The sequence below is a fragment of the Amblyomma americanum genome, chromosome 8 (genome assembly GCF_052857255.1).
Source record: "Amblyomma americanum isolate KBUSLIRL-KWMA chromosome 8, ASM5285725v1, whole genome shotgun sequence".
Classification (NCBI taxonomy): domain Eukaryota; kingdom Metazoa; phylum Arthropoda; class Arachnida; order Ixodida; family Ixodidae; genus Amblyomma; species Amblyomma americanum.
The window spans coordinates 128,707,207-128,724,172 of NC_135504.1; positions in this window are offsets into that span (position 1 = coordinate 128,707,207).

The following is a 16,966-nucleotide window of genomic DNA, read 5'->3' on the forward strand; positions in this document are numbered from 1 at the left end:
TTCCGGCTCAAAACAACGGGATACATCGTTTTAGATCGAAACTAGCAAGATTCACGAGCATCGCTTTTACAAGTCGTCGATGAGTACACGAGGGAAAGGTGTAAACGTTTTTTCTCAGAACTGCGCGAAAACTTGTATACCGGCTCAAAAAAACGGGATACATCGTTTTAGATCGAAACTAGCAAGATTCACGAGCATCGATATTACAAGTCGTCGAATAGTAGACGAGAGAAAGGTGTACACTTTTTCTCTCAGAACTGCGCGAAAACTTGTATTGCGACTCAAAACAAGTGATACATCGTTTTAGATCGAAACTAGCAAGATTCACGAGCATCGATTTTACAAGTCCTCGAAGAGTAGACGAGAGAAAGGTGTAAACTTTTTCTCTCAGAACTGCGCGAAAACTTCTATTCCAGCTCAAAACAACGAGATACATCGTTGTAGATCGAAACTAGCAAGATTCACGAGCATTGATTTTACAAGTCGTCGAAGAGTAGACGAGAGATAGGTGTAAACTTTTTCTCTCAGAACTGCCCGAAAACTTGTATTCCGGCTCAAAACAACAAGATACATCGTTTTAGATCGAAACTAGCAAGATTCACGAGCATCGATTTTTCAAGTCTTCGAAGAGTAGACGAGATAAAGGTGTAAACTTTTTCTCTCAGAACTGCGCGAAAACTTGTATTACGGCTCAAAACAACGAGATACATCGTTTTAGATCGAAACTAGCAAGATTCACGGGCATCGATTTTTCAAGTCTTCGAAGAGTAGACGAGAAAGGTGTAAACTTTTTCTCTCAGAACTGCACGAAAACTTGTAATCCGGCTCACAACAACGGGATACATCGTTTTAGTCGAAACTAGCAAGATTCACGAGCATCGATTTTACAAGTCGTCGAAGAGTAGACGAGAGAAAGGTGTAAACTTTTTCTCTCAGAACTGCGCGAAAACTTGTATTCCGGCTCAAAACAACAGAATTCATCGTTTTAGATCGAAACTAGCAAGATTCACGAGCATCGATTTTACAAGTCCTCGAAGAGTAGACGAGAGAAAGGTGTAAAATTTTTCTCTCAGAACTGCACGAAAACTTGTATTCCGGCTCAAAACAACGGGATACATCGTTTTAGATCGAAACTAGCAAGATTCACGAGCATCGCTTTTACAAGTCGTCGATGAGTACACGAGGGAAAGGTGTAAACTTTTTTTCTCAGAACTGCGCGAAAACTTGTATACCGGCTCAAAAAAACGGGATACATCGTTTTAGATCGAAACTAGCAAGATTCACGAGCATCGATTTTACAAGTCGTCGTAGAGTAGACGAGAGAAAGGTGTAAATTTTTTCTCTCAGAACTGCGCGAAAACTTGTATTCCGGCTCAAAACAACGGAATACATCGTTTTAGATCGAAACTAGCAAGATTCGCGAGCATCGATTTTACAACTCGTCGAAGAGTAAACGAGAGAAAGGTGTAAATTTTTTCTCTCAGAACTGCACGAAAACTTGAATTCCGGCTCAAAACAACGGAATACATCGTTTTAGATCGAAACTAGCAAGATTCACGAGCATCGATTTTACAAGTCGTCGAAGAGTAGACGAGAGAAAGGTGTAAATTTTTCTCTCAGAACTGCGCGAAAACTTGTATTCCGGCTCAAAACAACGGGATTCCTCGTTTTAGATCGAAACTAGAAAGATTCACGAGCATCGATTTTACAAGTCCTCGAAGAGTAGACGAGAGAAAGGTGTAAACTTTTTCTCTCAGAACTGCACGAAAACTTGTATTCCGGCTCAAAACAACGGGATACATCGTTTTAGGTCGAAACTAGCATGATTCACGAGCATCGATTTTACAAGTCGTCGAATAGTAGACGAGAGAAAGGTGTAAACTTTTTCTCTCAGAACTGCGCGAAAACTTGTATTGCGACTCAAAACAAGTGATACATCGTTTTAGATCGAAACTAGCAAGATTCACGAGCATCGATTTTACAAGTCCTCGAAGAGTAGACGAGAGAAAGGTGTAAACTTTTTCTCTCAGAACTGCGCGAAAACTTCTATTCCAGCTCAAAACAACGAGATACTTCGTTGTAGATCGAAACTAGCAAGATTCACGAGCATTGATTTTACAAGTCGTCGAAGAGTAGACGAGAGAAAGGTGTAAACTTTTTCTCTCAGAACTGCCCGAAAACTTGTATTCCGGCTCAAAACAACGGGATACATCGTTTTAGATCGAAACTAGCAAGATTATCGAGCATCGATTTTTCAAGTCTTCGAAGAGTAGACGAGATAAAGGTGTAAACTTTTTCTCTCAGAACTGCGCTAAAACTTGTATTACGGCTCAAAACAACGAGATACATCGTTTTAGATTGAAACTAGCAAGATTCACGGGCATCGATTTTTCAAGTCTTCGAAGAGTAGACGAGATAAAGGTGTAAACTTTTTCTCTCAAAACTGAGCGAAAACTTGTATTCCGGCTCAAAACAGCGGAATACATCGTTTCAGATCGAAACTAGCAAGATTCACGAGCATCGATTTTACAAGTCGTCGAAGAGTAGACGAGAAAGGTGTAAACTTTTTCTCTCAGAACTGCACGAAAACTTGTAATCCGGCTCACAACAACGGGATACATCGTTTTAGATCGAAACTAGCAAGATTCACGAGCATCGATTTTACAAGTCGTCGAAGAGTAGACGAGAGAAAGGTGTAAACTTTTTCTCTCAGAACTGCGCGAAAACTTGTATTCCGGCTCAAAACAACAGGATTCATCGTTTTAGATCGAAACTAGCAAGATTCACGAGCATCGATTTTACAAGTCCTCGAAGAGTAGACGAGAGAAAGGTGTAAACTTTTTCTCTCAGAACTGCACGAAAACTTGTATTCCGGCTCAAAACAACGGGATACATCGTTTTAGATCGAAACTAGCAAGATTCACGAGCATCGCTTTTACAAGTCGTCGATGAGTACACGAGGGAAAGGTGTAAACTTTTTTTCTCAGAACTGCGCGAAAACTTGTATACCGGCTCAAAAAAACGAGATACATCGTTTTAGATCGAAACTAGCAAGATTCACGAGCATCGATTTTACAAGTCGTCGAATAGTAGACGAGAGAAAGGTGTACACTTTTTCTCTCAGAACTGCGCGAAAACTTGTATTGCGACTCAAAACAAGTGATACATCGTTTTAGATCGAAACTAGCAAGATTCACGAGCATCGATTTTACAAGTCCTCGAAGAGTAGACGAGAGAAAGGTGTAAACTTTTTCTCTCAGAACTGCGCGAAAACTTCTATTCCAGCTCAAAACAACGAGATACATCGTTGTAGATCGAAACTAGCAAGATTCACGAGCATTGATTTTACAAGTCGTCGAAGAGTAGTCGAGAGAAAGGTGTACACTTTTTCTCTCAGAACTGCCCGAAAACTTGTATTCCGGCTCAAAACAACAAGATACATCGTTTTAGATCGAAACTAGCAAGATTCACGAGCATCGATTTTTCAAGTCTTCGAAGAGTAGACGAGATAAAGGTGTAAACTTTTTCTCTCAGAACTGCGCGAAAACTTGTATTACGGCTCAAAACAACGAGATACATCGTTTTAGATCGAAACTAGCAAGATTCACGAGCATCGATTTTACAAGTCGTCGATGAGTACACGAGGGAAAGGTGTAAACTTTTTCTCTCAGAACTGCGCGAAAACTTCTATTCCAGCTCAAAACAACGAGATACATCGTTGTAGATCGAAACTAGCAAGATTCACGAGCATTGATTTTACAAGTCGTCGAAGAGTAGACGAGAGAAAGGTTATAAACTTTTTCTCTCAGAACTGCCCGAAAACTTGTATTCCGGCTCAAAACAACAAGATACATCGTTTTAGATCGAAACTAGCAAGATTCACGAGCATCGATTTTTCAAGTCTTCGAAGAGTAGACGAGATAAAGGTGTAAACTTTTTCTCTCAGAACTGCGCGAAAACTTGTATTCCGGCTCAAAACAACAGAATTCATCGTTTTAGATCGAAACTAGCAAGATTCACGAGCATCGATTTTACAAGTCCTCGAAGAGTAGACGAGAGAAAGGTGTAAACGTTTTCTCTCAGAACTGCACGAAAACTTGTATTCCGGCTCAAAACAACGGGATACATCGTTTTAGATCGAAACTAGCAAGATTCACGAGCATCGCTTTTACAAGTCGTCGATGAGTACACGAGGGAAAGGTGTAAACTTTTTCTCTCAGAACTGCGCGAAAACTTCTATTCCAGCTCAAAACAACGAGATACATCGTTGTAGATCGAAACTAGCAAGATTCACGAGCATTGATTTTACAAGTCGTCGAAGAGTAGACGAGAGAAAGGTTATAAACTTTTTCTCTCAGAACTGCCCGAAAACTTGTATTCCGGCTCAAAACAACAAGATACATCGTTTTAGATCGAAACTAGCAAGATTCACGAGCATCGATTTTTCAAGTCTTCGAAGAGTAGACGAGATAAAGGTGTAAACTTTTTCTCTCAGAACTGCGCGAAAACTTGTATTACGGCTCAAAACAACGAGATACATCGTTTTAGATCGAAACTAGCAAGATTCACGGGCATCGATTTTTCAAGTCTTCGAAGAGTAGAAGAGAAAGGTGTAAACTTTTTCTCTCAGAACTGCACGAAAACTTGTAATCCGGCTCACAACAACGGGATACATCGTTTTAGATCGAAACTAGCAAGATTCACGAGCATCGATTTTACAAGTCGTCGAAGAGTAGACGAGAGAAAGGTGTAAACTTTTTCTCTCAGAACTGCGCGAAAACTTCTATTCCAGCTCAAAACAACGAGATACATCGTTGTAGATCGAAACTAGCAAGATTCACGAGCATTGATTTTACAAGTCGTCGAAGAGTAGACGAGAGAAAGGTGTAAACTTTTTCTCTCAGAACTGCCCGAAAACTTGTATTCCGGCTCAAAACAACAAGATACATCGTTTTAGATCGAAACTAGCAAGATTCACGAGCATCGATTTTTCAAGTCTTCGAAGAGTAGACGAGATAAAGGTGTAAACTTTTTCTCTCAGAACTGCGCGAAAACTTGTATTACGGCTCAAAACAACGAGATACATCGTTTTAGATCGAAACTAGCAAGATTCACGGGCATCGATTTTTCAAGTCTTCGAAGAGTAGACGAGAAAGGTGTAAACTTTTTCTCTCAGAACTGCACGAAAACTTGTAATCCGGCTCACAACAACGGGATACATCGTTTTAGATCGAAACTAGCAAGATTCACGAGCATCGATTTTACAAGTCGTCGAAGAGTAGACGAGAGAAAGGTGTAAACTTTTTCTCTCAGAACTGCGCGAAAACTTGTATTCCGGCTCAAAACAACAGGATTCATCGTTTTAGATCGAAACTAGCAAGATTCACGAGCATCGATTTTACAAGTCCTCGAAGAGTAAACGAGAGAAAGGTGTAAATTTTTTCTCTCAGAACTGCACGAAAACTTGAATTCCGGCTCAAAACAACGGAATACATCGTTTTAGATTGAAACTAGCAAGATTCACGAGCATCGATTTTACAAGTCGTCGAAGAGTAGACGAGAGAAAGGTGTAAATTTTTCTCTCAGAACTGCGCGAAAACTTGTATTCCGGCTCAAAACAACGGGATTCCTCGTTTTAGATCGAAACTAGCAAGATTCACGAGCATCAATTTTACAAGTCCTCGAAGAGTAGACGAGAGAAAGGTGTAAACTTTTTCTCTCAGAACTGCACGAAAACTTGTATTCCGGCTCAAAACAACGGGATACATCATTTTAGGTCGAAACTAGCATGATTCACGAGCATCGATTTTACAAGTCGTCGAATAGTAGACGAGAGAAAGGTGTAAACTTTTTCTCTCAGAACTGCGCGAAAACTTGTATTGCGACTCAAAACAAGTGATACATCGTTTTAGATCGAAACTAGCAAGATTCACGAGCATCGATTTTACAAGTCCTCGAAGAGTAGACGAGAGAAAGGTGTAAACTTTTTCTCTCAGAACTGCGCGAAAACTTCTATTCCAGCTCAAAACAACGAGATACATCGTTTTAGATCGAAACTAGCAAGATTCACGAGCATTGATTTTACAAGTCGTCGAAGAGTAGACGAGAGAAAGGTGTAAAATTTTTCTCTCAGAACTGCCCGAAAACTTGTATTCCGGCTCAAAACAACGGGATACATCGTTTTAGATCGAAACTAGCAAGATTCACGTGCATCGATTTTTCAAGTCTTCGAAGAGTAGACGAGATAAAGGTGTAAACTTTTTCTCTCAGAACTGCGCTGAAACTTGTATTACGGCTCAAAACAACGAGATACATCGTTTTAAATCGAAACTAGCAAGATTCACGGGCATCGATTTTTCAAGTCTTCGAAGAGTAGACGAGATAAAGGTGTAAACTTTTTCTCTCAAAACTGAGCGAAAACTTGTATTCCGGCTCAAAACAGCGGAATACATCGTATCAGATCGAAACTAGCAAGATTCACGAGCATCGATTTTACAAGTCGTCGAAGAGTAGACGAGAAAGGTGTAAACTTTTTCTCTCAGAACTGCACGAAAACTTGTAATCCGGCTCACAACAACGGGATACATCGTTTTAGATCGAAACTAGCAAGATTCACGAGCATCGATTTTACAAGTCGTCGAAGAGTAGACGAGAGAAAGGTGTAAACTTTTTCTCTCAGAACTGCGCGAAAACTTGTATTCCGGCTCAAAACAACAGGATTCATCGTTTTAGATCGAAACTAGCAAGATTCACGAGCATCGATTTTACAAGTCCTCGAAGAGTAGACGAGAGAAAGGTGTAAACTTTTTCTCTCAGAACTGCAGGAAAACTTGTATTCCGGCTCAAAACAACGGGATACATCGTTTTAGATCGAAACTAGCAAGATTCACGAGCATCGCTTTTACAAGTCGTCGATGAGTACACGAGGGAAAGGTGTAAACTTTTTTTCTCAGAACTGCGCGAAAACTTGTATACCGGCTCAAAAAAACGGGATACATCGTTTTAGATCGAAACTAGCAAGATTCACGAGCATCGATTTTACAAGTCGTCGAAGAGTAGACGAGAGAAAGGTGTAAACTTTTTCTCTCAGAACTGCGCGAAAACTTGTATTGCGACTCAAAACAAGTGATACATCGTTTTAGATCGAAACTAGCAAGATTCACGAGCATCGATTTTACAAGTCCTCGAAGAGTAGACGAGAGAAAGGTGTAAACTTTTTCTCAGAACTGCGCGAAAACTTCTATTCCAGCTCAAAACAACGAGATACATCGTTGTAGATCGAAACTAGCAAGATTCACGAGCATTGATTTTACAAGTCGTCGAAGAGTAGACGAGAGAAAGGTGTAAACTTTTTCTCTCAGAACTGCCCGAAAACTTATATTCCGGCTCAAAACAACAAGATACATCGTTTAGATCGAAACTAGCAAGATTCACGAGCATCGATTTTTCAAGTCTTCGAAGAGTAGACGAGATAAAGGTGTAAACTTTTTCTCTCAGAACTGCGCGAAAACTTGTATTACGGCTCAAAACAACGAGATACATCGTTTTAGATCGAAACTAGCAAGATTCACGGGCATCGATTTTTCAAGTCTTCGAAGAGTAGACGAGAAAGGTGCAAACTTTTTCTCTCAGAACTGCACGAAAACTTGTAATCCGGCTCACAACAACGGGATACATCGTTTTAGATCGAAACTAGCAAGATTCACGAGCATCGATTTTACAAGTCGTCGAAGAGTAGACGAGAGAAAGGTGTAAACTTTTTCTCTCAGAACTGCGCGAAAACTTGTATTCCGGCTCAAAACAACAGAATTCATCGTTTTAGATCGAAACTAGCAAGATTCACGAGCATCGATTTTACAAGTCCTCGAAGAGTAGACGAGAGAAAGGTGTAAACTTTTTCTCTCAGAACTGCACGAAAACTTGTATTCCGGCTCAAAACAACGGGATACATCGTTTTAAATCGAAACTAGCAAGATTCACGAGCATCGCTTTTACAAGTCGTCGATGAGTACACGAGGGAAAGGTGTAAACTTTTTCTCTCAGAACTGCGCGAAAACTTCGATTCCAGCTCAAAACAACGAGATACATCGTTGTAGATCGAAACTAGCAAGATTCACGAGCATTGATTTTACAAGTCGTCGAAGAGTAGACGAGAGAAAGGTGTAAACTTTTTCTCTCAGAACTGCCCGAAAACTTGTATTCCGGCTCAAAACAACAAGATACATCGTTTTAGATCGAAACTAGCAAGATTCACGAGCATCGATTTTTCAAGTCTTCGAAGAGTAGACGAGATAAAGGTGTAAACTTTTTCTCTCAGAACTGCGCGAAAACTTGTATTACGGCTCAAAACAACGAGATACATCGTTTTAGATCGAAACTAGCAAGATTCACGGGCATCGACTTTTCAAGTCTTCGAAGAGTAGACGAGAAAGGTGTAAACTTTTTCTCTCAGAACTGCACGAAAACTTGTAATCCGGCTCACAACAACGGGATACATCGTCTTAGATCGAAACTAGCAAGATTCACGAGCATCGATTTTACAAGTCGTAGAAGAGTAGACGAGAGAAAGGTGTAAACTTTTTCTCTCAGAACTGCGCGAAAACTTGTATTCCGGCTCAAAACAACAGGATTCATCGCTTTAGATCGAAACTAGCAAGATTCACGAGCATCGATTTTACAAGTCCTCGAAGAGTAGACGAGAGAAAGGTGTAAACTTTTTCTCTCAGAACTGCACGAAAACTTGTATACCGGCTCAAAAAAACGGGATACATCGTTTTAGATCGAAACTAGCAAGATTCACGAGCATCGATTTTACAAGTCGTCGAATAGTAGACGAGAGAAAGGTGTAAACTTTTTCTCTCAGAACTGCGCGAAAACTTGTATTGCGACTCAAAACAAGTGATACATCGTTTTAGATCGAAACTAGCAAGATTCACGAGCATCGATTTTACAAGTCCTCGAAGAGTAGACGAGAGAAAGGTGTAAACTTTTTCTCTCAGAACTGCCCGAAAACCTTGTATTCCGGCTCAAAACAACGGGATACATCGTTTTAGATCGAAACTAGCAAGATTCACGAGCATCGATTTTTCAAGTCTTCGAAGAGTAGACGAGATAAAGGTGTAAACTTTTTCTCTCAGAACTGCGCGAAAACTTGTATTACGGCTCAAAACAACGAGATACATCGTTTTAGATCGAAACTAGCAAGATTCACGGGCATCGATTTTTCAAGTCTTCGAAGAGTAGACGAGAAAGGTGTAAACTTTTTCTCTCAGAACTGCACGAAAACTTGTAATCCGGCTCACAACAACGGGATACATCGTTTTAGATCGAAACTAGCAAGATTCACGAGCATCGATTTTACAAGTCGTCGAAGAGTAGACGAGAGAAAGGTGTAAACTTTTTCTCTCAGAACTGCGCGAAAACTTGTATTCCGGCTCAAAACAACAGGATTCATCGTTTTAGATCGAAACTAGCAAGATTCACGAGCATCGATTTTACAAGTCCTCGAAGAGTAGACGAGAGAAAGGTGTAAACTTTTTCTCTCAGAACTGCACGAAAACTTGTATTCCGGCTCAAAACAACGGGATACATCGTTTTAGATCGAAACTAGCAAGATTCACGAGCATCGCTTTTACAATTCGTCGATGAGTACACGAGGGAAAGGTGTAAACTTTTTTTCTCAGAACTGCGCGAAAACTTCTATTCCAGCTCAAAAAAACGGGATACATCGTTTTAGATCGAAACTAGCAAGATTCACGAGCATCAATTTTACAAGTCGTCGAAGAGTAGACGAGAGAAAGGTGTAAACTTTTTCTCTCAGAACTGCCCGAAAACTTGTATTCCGGCTCAAAACAACGGGATACATCGCTTTAGATCGAAACTAGCAAGATTCACGAGCATCGATTTTTCAAGTCTTCGAAGAGTAGACGAGATAAAGGTGTAAACTTTTTCTCTCAGAACTGCGCGAAAACTTGTATTACGGCTCAAAACAACGAGATACATCGTTTTAGATCGAAACTAGCAAGATTCACGGGCATCGATTTTTCAAGTCTTCGAAGAGTAGACGAGAAAGGTGTAAACTTTTTCTCTCAGAACTGCACGAAAACTTGTAATCCGGCTCACAACAACGGGATACATCGTTTTAGATCGAAACTATCAAGATTCACGAGCATCGATTTTACAAGTCGTCGAAGAGTAGACGAGAGAAAGGTGTAAACTTTTTCTCTCAGAACTGCGCGAAAACTTGTATTCCGGCTCAAAACAACAGGATTCATCGTTTTAGATCGAAACTAGCAAGATTCACGAGCATCGATTTTACAAGTCCTCGAAGAGTAGACGAGAGAAAGGTGTAAACTTTTTCTCTCAGAACTGCACGAAAACTTGTATTCCGGCTCAAAACAACGGGATACATCGTTTTAGATCGAAACTAGCAAGATTCACGAGCATCGCTTTTACAAGTCGTCGATGAGTACACGAGGGAAAGGTGTAAACTTTTTTTCTCAGAACTGCTCGAAAACTTCTATTCCAGCTCAAAAAAACGGGATACATCGTTTTAGATCGAAACTAGCAAGATTCACGAGCATCAATTTTACAAGTCGTCGAAGAGTAGACGAGAGAAAGGTGTAAACTTTTTCTCTCAGAACTGCCCGAAAACTTGTATTCCGGCTCAAAACAACGGGATACATCGTTTTAGATCGAAACTAGCAAGATTCACGAGCATCGATTTTTCAAGTCTTCGAAGAGTAGACGAGATAAAGGTGTAAACTTTTTCTCTCAGAACTGCGCGAAAACTTGTATTACGGCTCACAACAACGAGATACATCGTTTTAGATCGAAACTAGCAAGATTCACGGGCATCGATTTTTCAAGTCTTCGTAGAGTAGACGAGAAAGGTGTAAACTTTTTCTCTCAGAACTGCACGAAAACTTGTAATCCGGCTCACAACAACGGGATACATCGTTTTAGATCGAAACTAGCAAGATTCACGAGCATCGATTTTACAAGTCGTCGAAGAGTAGACGAGAGAAAGGTGTAAACTTTTTCTCTCAGAACTGCGCGAAAACTTGTATTCCGGCTCAAAACAACAGGATTCATCGTTTTAGATCGAAACTAGCAAGATTCAAGAGCATCGATTTTACAAGTCCTCGAAGAGTAGACGAGAGAAAGGTGTAAACTTTTTCTCTCAGAACTGCACGAAAACTTGTATTCCGGCTCAAAACAACGGGATACATCGTTTTAGATCGAAACTAGCAAGATTCACGAGCATCGCTTTTACAAGTCGTCGATGAGTACACGAGGGAAAGGTGTAACCTTTTTTTCTCAGAACTGCGCGAAAACTTCTATTCCAGCTCAAAAAAAACGGGATACATCGTTTTAGATCGAAACTAGCAAGATTCACGAGCATCGATTTTACAAGTCGTCGAACAGTAGACGAGAGAAAGGTGTAAACTTTTTCTCTCAGCACTGCCCGAAAACTTGTATTCCGGCTCAAAACAATGGGATACATCGTTTTAGATCGAAACTAGCAAGATTCACGAGCATCGATTTTTCAAGTCTTCGAAGAGTAGACGAGATAAAGGTGTAAACTTTTTCTCTCAGAACTGCGCGAAAACTTGTATTACGGCTCAAAACAACGAGATACATCGTTTTAGATCGAAACTAGCAAGATTCACTGGCATCGATTTTTCAAGTCTTCGAAGAGTAGACGAGAAAGGTGTAAACTTTTTCTCTCAGAACTGCACGAAAACTTGTAATCCGGCTCACAACAACGGGATACATCGTTTTAGATCGAAACTAGCAAGATTCACGAGCATCGATTTTACAAGTCGTCGAAGAGTAGACGAGAGAAAGGTGTAAACTTTTTCTCTCAGAACTGCGCGAAAACTTGTATTCCGGCTCAAAACAACAGGATTCATCGTTTTAGATCGAAACTAGCAAGATTCACGAGCATCGATTTTACAAGTCCTCGAAGAGTAGCCGAGAGAAAGGTGTAAACTTTTTCTCTCAGAACTGCACGAAAACTTGTATTCCGGCTCAAAACAACGGGATACATCGTTTTAGATCGAAACTAGCAAGATTCACGAGCATCGCTTTTACAAGTCGTCGATGAGTACACGAGGGAAAGGTGTAAACTTTTTTTCTCAGAACTGCGCGAAAACTTGTATACCGGCTCAAAAAAACGGGATACATCGTTTTAGATCGAAACTAGCAAGATTCACGAGCATCGATTTTACAAGTCGTCGAAGAGTAGACGAGAGAAAGTTGTAAACTTTTTCTCTCAGAACTGCCCGAAAACTTGTATTCCGGCTCAAAACAACGGGATACATCGTTTTAGATCGAAACTAGCAAGATTCACGAGCATCGATTTTAAAAGTCGTCAAAGAGTAGACGAGAGAAAGGTGTAAACTTTTTCTCTCAGAACTGCGCGAAAACTTGTATTCCGGCTCAAAACAACAGGATTCATCGTTTTAGATCGAAACTAGCAAGATTCACGAGCATCGATTTTACAAGTCCTCGAAGAGTAGACGAGAAAGGTGTAAACTTTTTCTCTCAGAACTGCATGAAAACTTGTAATCCGGCTCACAACAACGGAATACATCGTTTTAGATCGAAACTAGCAAGATTCACGAGCATCGATTTTACAAGTCGTCGAAGAGTAGACGAGAGAAAGGTGTAAACTTTTTCTCTCAGAACTGCGCGAAAACTTGTATTCCGGCTCAAAACAACAGGATTCATCGTTTTAGATCGAAACTAGCAAGATTCACGAGCATCGATTTTACAAGTCCTCGAAGAGTAGACGAGAGAAAGGTGTAAACTTTTTCTCTCAGAACTGCACGAAAACTTGTATTCCGGCTCAAAACAACGGGATACATCGTTTTAGATCGAAACTAGCAAGATTCACGAGCATCGCTTTTACAAGTCGTCGATGAGTACAAGAGGGAAAGGTGTAAACTTTTTTTCTCAGAACTGCGCGAAAACTTGTATACCGGCTCAAAAAAACGGGATACATCGTTTTAGATCGAAACTAGCAAGATTCACGAGCATCGATTTTACAAGTCGTCGAAGAGTAGACGAGAGAAAGGTGTAAACTTTTTCTCTCAGAACTGCCCGAAAACTTGTATTCCGGCTCAAAACAACGGGATACATCGTTTTAGATCGAAACTAGCAAGATTCACGAGCATCGATTTTTCAAGTCTTCGAAGAGTAGACGAGATAAAGGTGTAAACTTTTTCTCTCAGAACTGCGCGAAAACTTGTATTACGGCTCAAAACAACGAGATACATCGTTTTAGATCGAAACTAGCAAGATTCACGGGCATCGATTTTTCAAGTCTTCGAAGAGTAGACGAGATAAAGGTGTAAACTTTTTCTCTCAAAACTGAGCGAAAACTTGTATTCCGGCTCAAAACAGCGGAATACATCGTTTTAGATCGAAACTAGCAAGATTCACGAGCATCGATTTTACAAGTCGTCGAAGAGTAGACGAGAAAGGTGTAAACTTTTTCTCTCAGAACTGCACGAAAACTTGTAATCCGGCTCACAACAACGGGATACATCGTTTTAGATCGAAACTATCAAGATTCACGAGCATCGATTTTACAAGTCGTCGAAGAGTAGACGAGAGAAAGGTGTAAACTTTTTCTCTCAGAACTGCGCGAAAACTTGTATTCCGGCTCAAAACAACAGGATTCATCGTTTTAGATCGAAACTAGCAAGATTCACGAGCATCGATTTTACAAGTCGTCGAATAGTAGACGAGAGAAAGGTGTAAACTTTTTCTCTCAGGACTGCGCGAAAACTTGTATTGCGACTCAAAACAAGTGATACATCGTTTTAGATCGAAACTAGCAAGATTCACGAGCATCGATTTTACAAGTCCTCGAAGAGTAGACGAGAGAAAGGTGTAAACTTTTTCTCTCAGAACTGCCCGAAAACTTGTATTCCGGCTCAAAACAACGGGATACATCGTTTTAGATCGAAACTAGCAAGATTCACGAGCATCGATTTTTCAAGTCTTCGAAGAGTAGACGAGATAAAGGTGTAAACTTTTTCTCTCAGAACTGCGCGAAAACTTGTATTACGGCTCAAAACAACGAGATACATCGTTTTAGATCGAAACTAGCAAGATTCACGGGCATCGATTTTTCAAGTCTTCGAAGAGTAGACGAGAAAGGTGTAAACTTTTTCTCTCAGAACTGCACGAAAACTTGTAATCCGGCTCACAACAACGGGATACATCGTTTTAGATCGAAACTAGCAAGATTCACGAGCATCGATTTTACAAGTCGTCGAAGAGTAGACGAGAGAAAGGTGTAAACTTTTTCTCTCAGAACTGCGCGAAAACTTGTATTCTGGCTCAAAACAACAGGATTCATCGTTTTAGATCGAAACTAGCAAGATTCACGAGCATCGATTTTACAAGTCCTCGAAGAGTAGACGAGAGAAAGGTGTAAACTTTTTCTCTCAGAACTGCACGAAAACTTGTATTCCGGCTCAAAACAACGGGATACATCGTTTTAGATCGAAACTAGCAAGATTCACGAGCATCGCTTTTACAATTCGTCGATGAGTACACGAGGGAAAGGTGTAAACTTTTTTTCTCAGAACTGCGCGAAAACTTCTATTCCAGCTCAAAAAAACGGGATACATCGTTTTAGATCGAAACTAGCAAGATTCACGAGCATCAATTTTACAAGTCGTCGAAGAGTAGACGAGAGAAAGGTGTAAACTTTTTCTCTCAGAACTGCCCGAAAACTTGTATTCCGGCTCAAAACAACGGGATACATCGTTTTAGATCGAAACTAGCAAGATTCACGAGCATCGATTTTTCAAGTCTTCGAAGAGTAGACGAGATAAAGGTGTAAACTTTTTCTCTCAGAACTGCGCGAAAACTTGTATTACGGCTCAAAACAACGAGATACATCGTTTTAGATCGAAACTAGCAAGATTCACGGGCATCGATTTTTCAAGTCTTGGAAGAGTAGACGAGAAAGGTGTAAACTTTTTCTCTCAGAACTGCACGAAAACTTGTAATCCGGCTCACAACAACGGGATACATCGTTTTAGATCGAAACTATCAAGATTCACGAGCAGCGATTTTACAAGTCGTCGAAGAGTAGACGAGAGAAAGGTGTAAACTTTTTCTCTCAGAACTGCGCGAAAACTTGTATTCCGGCTCAAAACAACAGGATTCATCGTTTTAGATCGAAACTAGCAAGATTCACGAGCATCGATTTTACAAGTCCTCGAAGAGTAGACGAGAGAAAGGTGTAAACTTTTTCTCTCAGAACTGCACGAAAACTTGTATTCCGGCTCAAAACAACGGGATACATCGTTTTAGATCGAAACTAGCAAGATTCACGAGCATCGCTTTTACAAGTCGTCGATGAGTACACGAGGGAAAGGTGTAAACTTTTTTTCTCAGAACTGCGCGAAAACTTCTATTCCAGCTCAAAAAAACGGGATACATCGTTTTAGATCGAAACTAGCAAGATTCACGAGCATCAATTTTACAAGTCGTCGAAGAGTAGACGAGAGAAAGGTGTAAACTTTTTCTCTCAGAACTGCCCGAAAACTTGTATTCCGGCTCAAAACAACGGGATACATCGTTTTAGATCGAAACTAGCAAGATTCACGAGCATCGATTTTTCAAGTCTTCGAAGAGTAGACGAGATAAAGGTGTAAACTTTTTCTCTCAGAACTGCGCGAAAACTTGTATTACGGCTCACAACAACGAGATACATCGTTTTAGATCGAAACTAGCAAGATTCACGGGCATCGATTTTTCAAGTCTTCGTAGAGTAGACGAGAAAGGTGTAAACTTTTTCTCTCAGAACTGCACGAAAACTTGTAATCCGGCTCACAACAACGGGATACATCGTTTTAGATCGAAACTAGCAAGATTCACGAGCATCGATTTTACAAGTCGTCGAAGAGTAGACGAGAGAAAGGTGTAAACTTTTTCTCTCAGAACTGCGCGAAAACTTGTATTCCGGCTCAAAACAACAGGATTCATCGTTTTAGATCGAAACTAGCAAGATTCAAGAGCATCGATTTTACAAGTCCTCGAAGAGTAGACGAGAGAAAGGTGTAAACTTTTTCTCTCAGAACTGCACGAAAACTTGTATTCCGGCTCAAAACAACGGGATACATCGTTTTAGATCGAAACTAGCAAGATTCACGAGCATCGCTTTTACAAGTCGTCGATGAGTACACGAGGGAAAGGTGTAACCTTTTTTTCTCAGAACTGCGCGAAAACTTCTATTCCAGCTCAAAAAAAAAACGGGATACATCGTTTTAGATCGAAACTAGCAAGATTCACGAGCATCGATTTTACAAGTCGTCGAACAGTAGACGAGAGAAAGGTGTAAACTTTTTCTCTCAGCACTGCCCGAAAACTTGTATTCCGGCTCAAAACAACGGGATACATCGTTTTAGATCGAAACTAGCAAGATTCACGAGCATCGATTTTTCAAGTCTTCGAAGAGTAGACGAGATAAAGGTGTAAACTTTTTCTCTCAGAACTGCGCGAAAACTTGTATTACGGCTCAAAACAACGAGATACATCGTTTTAGATCGAAACTAGCAAGATTCACTGGCATCGATTTTTCAAGTCTTCGAAGAGTAGACGAGAAAGGTGTAAACTTTTTCTCTCAGAACTGCACGAAAACTTGTAATCCGGCTCACAACAACGGGATACATCGTTTTAGATCGAAACTAGCAAGATTCACGAGCATCGATTTTACAAGTCGTCGAAGAGTAGACGAGAGAAAGGTGTAAACTTTTTCTCTCAGAACTGCGCGAAAACTTGTATTCCGGCTCAAAACAACAGGATTCATCGTTTTAGATCGAAACTAGCAAGATTCACGAGCATCGATTTTACAAGTCCTCGAAGAGTAGCCGAGAGAAAGGTGTAAACTTTTTCTCTCAGAACTGCACGAAAACTTGTATTCCGGCTCAAAACAACG